Genomic DNA, 8,903 nt, shown 5'->3' on the forward strand with positions numbered 1-8,903 from the left:
TGCTGCTGGGCCATGAAATTCTGTCATTGCATTTGCACTGAGACCGCCCTTCCTGTGAGCTGCTCCCACCCGGTGCCTGAGTGCTGCCCTGCTGTGCTAAGGCAGGCCCATTTCTGGGAGATGGGGGACTCCTCTGACAGGTGGCTTTGGCACAAGCACACTTCATCAGCTCTGCCAGAGCTTTCTTAGAACTATATTCCATTCTAAGCTGGGCATGGTTATACATGTGTAGTCCCAGCTGCTCAAGAGACTGAGGCAGGAGAATTGCTTGAGCTCAGGAGTTTGAGGCCAGCCTGGACAACAAAGGGGGACTGTCTCTGAAAAAGAAAGAACTATACACTGTGTTCTAACACCTCCTCAAGCCAGCCCTCCTCCCTTCCTGTCTCCTCGCAGGGGCTGCAGCTGCATCTCAGGTCTCCCAGGCTCTCCTGGCTTCCTCCTATTCCCTTCACAAGTGTTTTCCCAGCACATCGCTTGCATATTTAGTCCTATCCGGGCATCTTCTCAGAGGACTCGAACCTTAGGACAGGAACCTAAGTAACTCCTTTTGCAACTCCAAGTCTATGTGGACTCTTATTTTCTTTCTACTTTTCTACTTCCTTTCTGCTTTACTCTTCTTTCACCAAACCCCTACCTAATCTTGTCAGCTTTTCCATTTATATGAAGAAAAATGCCCCACAGTTTCCGAGTTTACAGATCCTTCCAGTTTGAGCACTAATTGATGTCTTTGAATCGTCACTTCAAGCTCCCAAAAGAAAGAATCGAATGCCTTCACTTGGATTAGGAGCCCATCCCTGGTCCAGTTGTGGCAATTATGGCCAAGGAGACAGGTCTCATGATACAGACAGTATTACTGAGATTCACATCTCAGCTGATGACCTGCTTTGTTTAATGAGAAAATGGAAACAATTCAGGCCAGGTGCAGTGGCTCATGCCTGTAATCCCAGCACTTTGGGAGGCCAGGGCGGGAGGATCACTTGAGCCCAGGAGTTTGAGACCAGCCTAGGCAACATGACAAAACCCTGTCTCTACCAAAAATAATTTAAAAATTAGCCAGGCAGGGTGGAGCACTCCTGTGATCCCAGTTATTTGGGAGGCTGAGGTGGGAGGATCACTTGAGCCTAGGAGATGGAGGCAGTAGTGAGTTAGTGAGCCATGATCTCGCCACTGCACTAGGCAACCTGTCTTGGAAAAAAAGAAAAGAAAAAAGAAGCAATTACAATTAGACCAGAACTGCCTCGTTTTCCCACCACCAAATCTACCAGTCCATACCTGGACACACACTCCTTTGTTCCTTTTAAGATGAAAGCCCACCAAATGAGTATGCTCCCTGGGGTGATTTGCTGTTCTACAGTAGATAACTAATGCAACCAGCCAACATAAGAAAGACAACGCAGACTGGGTACAGTGGCTCACACCTGTAATCCTAGCACTTTGGGAGGCCAAGGCAGATGGATCACTTGAGGCCAAGAGTTCGAGACTAGCCTGGCCAACAGGCTAAAAATACAAAATGTTTAGCCAGGCATGGTGGCGCACACCTGTGGTTCCAGCTACTCGGGAGGCTGAGGCAGGAGAGTCATTGAACCTGGGAAGCGAAGGTTGCAGTGAGCCAAGAGCGCACCACTGCACTCTAGCCTGGGCAACAGAGCGAGACTCTGTCTCTAAATAAATAAAAATACTGCATCCCAGGCGAATGGCAGAAATTAATGCCACCTTAAAGAACAAAGGATGCAAGGGTAGTGTCCCCCCTCAAATCTCCACTTAATTCGCCCATCTGGAACCTGCGAGATCCAGGTATGTCCTGTAGTGTGAAAGCAGACTACACCAAACGAACCCAACATCCCCAATTACAGCTACTGTGCCCGATGCATCCATGCTAAAGTGGATTCACATAGTCTACACGGTGTAAGATAACTGACCACTGATCTGGCCAATGCACGATTTATCCCCACCAAAAGGAAGATCAGAAACAGTAGATTCACTTGGAATTGATAGAAGTGTGTATTTATGGTTTTCCTACAGGGCTGTGTTAACTCTGTCAAAATATGGTCTAAAGACATGAGAACTGTCTGAATATTTCTTAGAACTTCATATTCGTTCCTATGTTGAAGATATCATATGCATCACGCTAAAGAGGCCAGATGAGCAAGAAGTGTCAAGTACTTTGGGTAAGACACATACACTCTAGAAAGTGGGGGAAACGTCCTGTGATATACAAGAGCACATCAGTGAACTTTTTAGGAGTCCAGTGGTCTAAGCATGCTGGAACATTCTAAAGCAAGGAACACATTACTGCAACTCATACCTACCACAAGGAAGAGGGAAGCACAACTTCTAGTAAATGTATTCATGTTTTAGAGGCAGCATATTCCACAACTGGGAATACTGCTTAACCTAATACCTGGTAGCACAGAAGGCTGCCATCGTTGAGTGGGAGGCCCAGAATAGGAGAGAGCTCTGCAGCAGGTCCAGTTGCTACAAGTGGCAGACCCTACAGTCTTGGTGTTTCAATTGATCATCACTTCTCTTCCTCTACTGTCCATTTTAGATTCCCCTCAACCTCAGGACGCACCTCTGCTGAGCCTCTGCTCATTCCATTATATTACAGGTATCCAAGGTGGAGTTTCTAGCAAGTCCCAGGAGGACAATCACAATATAGGTCTTCAGGGTTCTGGAGCAAGACCATACTATCTGCAGCAGGGAATTAGACACCTTTTGAAAAGTAGCTCCTGGAGGGCTACTAGGCCCTGGCAGAGACGGAATACTTCACCAAGGGGCACCAAGTGACCACGTGTCTAGAACCGTTCGTTATTCGTTAGGTTCTGCCTTTCAGACTCACCAAGACATAAAGTCGAATGGGCCTAGCAATAATCCATAGTAAGATGGAAGTGGTACGTCCAGAACTGGGGAGGAACAGAGCTACACAGTTAGGTGGCCCAGACACATGTCACCTGCCAGTGTGGCACCCGGGTTTCTCCCGCAGCTCACGCCTGTGGCTGCACAGGGGGCAAAGATCCTTGTGATCCGCTGACAAAAGAGGAAAGCCTTTGCTTTGTCTTGATTCACAGACGGGTCCAACTGGTACGTGGGTGCAAGCCAAAAATGAACTGTGACCACAGTGCAGCCCACCACAGGCTGCTCTTGACAGACAGTGGCAAGGGAAGTTCCCCCAGTGGATTCATCCTCTCAGTGGTGCATGTGTTCGTCCGCTTTGTATGGAAAGACATGTAGCCCAAGGGTACACTTTGTATTCATTCATGGCTACTAGCAGCTGCCTTGATGCGTGGATCAGGGGTCTCGAAGGAGAAAGATGAGATGATCACGGACAAGGATGTCGGGGACAGAGGCATGACAGAGCATCTACCATGAAAGAAACACCAAACAACCAGATAGAATGGTTTTGCCGATTGGATGTCAGCCAGATGCCATCAGCCACCCCAGAACTGACACAGTGGGCACAGAAGGAGCAGCTATGGTGGCAGGGATGGGGACAAACACATGGACCAAATAGCATGGGCTGTCACTCACAAGGGCTGATGTAGCTACCGCCACTGCTGAATGTCCAGCCTGCCAGCAATGCATCAGTGCTGATCCTCGGAAATGGCAATGGCTCTCAAAGTGAATAACTAGCCATTTGATAGTAAGTTGACTACAGTGGATCCCTTCCATTCTAGAAATTTATTTTGACTAGAATGGACACATGCTTACCTTTTCCGCCAGCAGGGCCTCAGCCAACACCACTATCTGAGGGCTTACTGAGTGTTTTACCCGCTGACATAGGATCCCACATCACATCACATCGGACCCAAGAGCCCATTCATTGCATAGCCAAGGAGACATGACAACGGCATGTGACCATGGGATCACCGGTCCTGTCACATTCTGCACCACCCAGAAGATACTGGCGTGAATGAAGAGAAGAAATGGGCTATTGAAGGCATAGCTGAGATGCCAGCTCAGAGATGATGATACCAAGTAAGGAGGGGACACCACCTTCCAGGGCACAGTGTACACTCTAATCAACAACCAATAAGGCGCTATGTCCCACTGGGAGGAATATGTAGGTCCAGGAACCAAGAGGTAGAGATAGGAGTGGCTCCACTTTACATTAATCCCGTTGGGGTATTTCTGTTACCACAGCTCTAAGCTTTGAGGATTTTAGGTTCTGGTTCCCAGTGAGGAAATGTCTCCATCAAGGGATACAGTGAAAGTACACCAGGGAACCAGTAGGCGAGAAGCAGAAGCCACCATCCTGGCAGGAGTAGCGGACCCTGCCCACCAGGAAGAGATGGGCTGCAGTTGCACGGTGGGAGCCAGAAGGAATATGTCCCTGTGCGCTCTTGCCCCTTGTTGATGGGAAATGCACAGGTGCAGCCGCCATGGCCTGAAGAGGGTGTGGTGGCCAGGGGCTCAGCTGAGGTGCCTCCTGCAGGGAGGGGCATCTAAAATGGATAGAAGCCGAGGCAGGCGCAGTGGCTCACGCCTATAATCTCAGCACTTTGGGGGGCCGAGGCAGGAGGATCACTTGAGGTCAGAGTTTGAGACCAGCCTGGCTAACATGGTGAAACCCTGTCTCTACTAAAAAAAGTTACAAAAATTAGCCAGGCGTGGTGGCGCGTGGTTGTAATCCCAGCTACTCAGGAGGCTGAGGCAGGAGAACTGCTTGAACCTGGGAGGCGGAGGTTGCAGTGAGCCGAGATCATATCATTGCACTCCAGCCTGGGCAAGAGAGTGAGATTCGGTCTCAAAAAAAAAAAAAAAAAAGTAAAATAAAATAAAATGGATAGAAGTCCGAGTGCAGTGCTTCACACCTGTAATCCTAGCACTTTGGGAGCCTGAGGCAGGAGGATCACTCAAGTTCAGAAATTCAGCATCAGCCTGGGCAACATAGTGAGACCTCATCTCTTAAAAAAAAAAAATTTAATGAGTTGAGTGCAGTGGCACATACCTGTAGATCCAGCTACTCAGGTGGCTGAGGCAGGAGGATGACTTAAGCTTGGGAAGTGGAGGCTGCAGTGAGCTGTGATCACACCACTGCACTCCAGCCTGGGCAACAGAACCAGACTGTCTCTAAATAAATAAACAAAGGATAGAAGAGGGAGATGGGGAGTAACACAGACCTCGAGCACAGCTGCAGTGGTGGGGGCTGTGGTCATCTGATGAACCGTTAGTTTGTTGCAGAGGAAGACGAGCTGCCCCAGAACGTAGCCGGAGGAGTGGATCTGAGTGGCACGAGAGGCTGTGGATGCCCTGATACACAATCCAGATCCCCCTCAAGACAGAGGCTCTGCCCTAGCTGCCAGGAGGATTGCTGGCTCACCGCCCTCCTCAGGAATTACCCCAAGTGAAGAGAGCTTCCCCACCCAGTGTCCCACCTCCTCTCTGAGGACAGTATGCACCCGGTGACTGGCTGAAGCTGGGGTACAAAGGTCTGGCCCCTCAGCTCGGTGGGGATGGGGGCATCTGAAGCTGGGACGGCCATGAGACTTTTCTAAGGCTTCAGGACCCTCCATGGGTTCAGCTGAGGGGACTGCCTTGCAGCCCAGCTTCTCCCTCTGAGCAAGTCGGCTTCCTTCCCTTCTCCTGTAGGTGCGGAACCTGAGAGCAGCCCCAGTACACTCCCTGCCTGCAAATCTCCATCTCAAAGTCAGCCTCCAGGGAGCCCGCCCTGAAACAGAGTCTGTCGTGAGCTCTACAGAGTATCCCTGTGCGGATAACCAGCGCTGGGCGTTAGAGCAGGGCTCTCTCCACCTGCACGGTGCTGGGGCTCTGCACACCCCTCTGCAGCCATCCTTGCTGGTGTCCCTTAGCTGACACCCTTGCCCTCTCTGTGTCCTTCCTCATGGCCTGCAGGTTTCAGATCCCAAGCTACAGATCGTGTCTTCTAGTTTGGGCTCTGGTAGAGAGTTCGGAAGCACCTGTTCATTATCTTAGCCGCAGCATGTGTGGAAATCATTTCTCGGGACTGCGGAGGGCAGGCATTGTGCAGAGGGTTATGTGGGCCTGCTCGACGTTGGTGGTTGTTAGCTCTCATGTCTATGCCTTGGTCCCTTTCCCCGCAGGACTTGGGGAGCAAGCTGTTTGAATCTGATGCAACCCCTGGGCTTCGACTATCATGCCAAAAGGCAGCAAATAAGTGCCTTTTCTTCCCTTCAGAATGCATGGACAATCCAAAGCTCTATTAGTCTATTATTCAGAATGAAAAGTGTTTACAATATTCATCCTCTTGCTCCTCAGTATGTGAGACTGTTCCTCATAGCAGGTAATTTCTTCCTAATTCAAAAACTCCTCATGGAAGCATCTGTTTTTGTATTCAAGGAGGGGGCTGTATGTGGAATCGCAAGGCCAAAGACACCACGGGTCAACTCTTCTCAGGACCAGATCCAAGTCGCCAGTGAGAACCACACGTTCAGGCAGCCGCCACCAGCGCCCCGCCTCAGGAACGAGGCTCCCTGCTTCATGTGGGCAAGAGTTGCCCCTGTTTTCCCAGCAGGCAGTCGCAGGTCTGGAGCCTAGGGAGCAAAGTGAAGCATACACTCCTGCTTCCTTCCTTCCCTGCACTTGGTGAGTTTCTGGCTCAGCTTAGATGAATACCATCTCTTCAGCCTGGCCCAGTTTACCACTGTGGGAAGGAGCCCAGCAGCCAGGGCTGCCAGACCTGGAAATAGACTGGCTCATTGCAGTATGGCAGGTGCAGAGGAACACAGCCAGCCAGAGCTGGAAGAGAATCTTAGGGCACAGAGATGCACAAACACATAGAAGCAAGTGGAGACCCAAGTACCAAGCTGTAGAGTGACTGCACCACGGCAACCCAGGCCAGGAGGCAAGGTGAGAGGGCAGTTACTACAGAGAGCCACGGGGCAAGAGTGGAGCCACCTTGACAGTGGGGGTGACCAGAAGCCACATCTAGGCGTGTTGACCCAGAGTCTGCATTTCCCCCTGCTCAGGACTGTAGGAGAGGCCCGTCTTAAATGCCACTGTCTCCGTGAGCTTTTGGAAACCTTACCGGCTTCCTCCCATGTTCAGGGAGCTCCACTAAGGTAACCTTCCTGCCTTGTCTCCACCCCTCTGTTACTTTGCCCCAGGGAAAATAGAAGATGACGGCTTGGATAGGTAGGTGGGGAGGGGAAACTGGTCCTGCATAGGCCGGTTGGCCCCTCCATCACCTTGGGGGTGAGCACATGCAGGGTACAAAATCCCACCGCTCTCGCTGAGGGGGCTGCACCCCTGCAGGACGAAAGGAGCCTTTCCTAGTCCAGGGCTGCCATGGCTGGGCGGGTGAGCTGCCTCCTCGTGGGATTTGCATTAGCAGCTCACTTAGTTCACAGGTCTAAAGCTGTGTCCTCCAGTCCAGCCCTCTAGCAGTCATAAAGAGGAGATTTGGGTTCCTGTTACCATTCTTTGTTTTATTTCTCAGGGCCCTCAAAGACACCCCAGAATAGGTTTCCCGTCCCCTTCAATCCTGCCCTTCTTTGAGTCCCCGTTGCATTTTGTGGTATGTTCCTAGCATGAACTTTCATTCTTTCAGTAGTTACCTCCTTATTGTCTTCCCCCCTGCATTTAAAAATAATTTTTATAGACGAGGTCTCACTCCGTCACCAGGCTGGAGTGCAGTGGTGCATTCGTAGCTCGCTGGGCCCAAGCACTCTTCCTGCCAAGTAGCTGGGACCACAGGTGCACATGACTACGCCCAGCTAACTTTTGTTTTTCTTTTTCGTAGAGACGGGAGTCTTACTTTGTTGCCCAGGCTGGTCTCAAACTCCTGGCTTCAAGCAATCCTTCTGCCTCGGCCTTCCAAAGTGCTGGGATTACAGGCATGAGCCACCGCGCCCAGCCTCTTTCCCTTATTAGCTGAGAACTAAGAGAAGACACTCTGGAGACAGAGGAGGAAACAATGGCGACGCCACGCGATGAATACATCATGGAGGATGAAGACAAGGCTCGGTCAGGGGCACCAGCGAGGGAAGCCCAGTTCTGTGGGGAAGGTGTGGGGCGGCTTCACAAGCCCAGTGTCTGCTCTCTTTGGGGGAGATGTGTTGTTTCAGCATCCGTTCCCGCTTCTTTTAGGAAAAGTGCTTGAATTTCCTTTTCCGGCACCACCCACCATCCTCTCATCCATGCATTCTGTTCCCGGCATCAGGGGTAGACAAGTGACTGCAGGCTTGGCCAGTTAGGGTTCTGAGCCTTGGTCAAATCGGAGTGAATCCTGAGTCATTTGTAAACTCCAAGGAAAGGACTTGCTTTGTTTTCTGTTGAATGCAGTGCTGTGAGATAACCGGAAATGAAGCTGCTTTCTTGCCACAGTGAAGGCAACAAAAGGGCCTGGCCGGCAAATGATGCTGCGATCGGGGTGGAGCTGGAAGAGGGGGAGCGAGGAGGCCCAGACATTTTGGGGGCCCCAAATTCACCTCAGGATTTAACTTCTCTGCTGCTCAGCCAATTAACTCCTTTCTTCTATGACCAGTTTGAGTTGAGTTTTTAGTTTTTGCAACTAAAACAGCACTGACTAATACACCCTTAGGTAAGATTAGAGCAAGAATTTCCAATATCTATTTTCTTCATCCTGAAATTTGGTGAGGATATCTAAGGTTCTTTTGTCTTTTAAAAGAATTCTGTTGCAATGGAGAGTATCAACCCATATTTTTCCATTTCTCCAAAATGTTTTAGTGTATATCTACAGGGCACAAACTTCTCTCTGTAGGCCCTCTGCCATAGTTGCTCTGCGCCACTTGTTAAGGGGCTGGTATCTAGAATATATAAAGAACTCTTAAAACTCAGCCGGGCGCGGTGGCTCAAGCCTGTAATCCCAGCACTTTGGGAGGCCGAGACAGGCGGATCGAGACCATCCTGGCTAACCCGGTGAAACCCTGTCTCTACTAAAAAAATAGAAAAAACTAGCCGGG

General features: G+C 50.4%; 1 long non-coding RNA gene across 1 annotated transcript in view; it reads left to right on the forward strand.

Annotated features, from left to right (window-relative positions):
• Positions 1-8,461, forward strand: part of LOC105522107 — a 34,228-nt gene extending 25,767 nt beyond the window's left edge. Inside the window, exons 2-4 of the long non-coding RNA XR_001003388.1 lie at positions 3,781-3,975; positions 5,590-6,564; positions 7,721-8,461. This is a non-coding gene — a long non-coding RNA (uncharacterized LOC105522107). The remainder of the gene's footprint in view (positions 1-3,780; positions 3,976-5,589; positions 6,565-7,720) is intronic.
• Positions 8,462-8,903: the final 442 nt, after the last annotated feature.

The sequence above is a fragment of the Colobus angolensis genome, unplaced genomic scaffold (genome assembly GCF_000951035.1).
Source record: "Colobus angolensis palliatus isolate OR3802 unplaced genomic scaffold, Cang.pa_1.0 Scaffold42, whole genome shotgun sequence".
Taxonomy (NCBI): Eukaryota; Metazoa; Chordata; class Mammalia; order Primates; family Cercopithecidae; genus Colobus; species Colobus angolensis.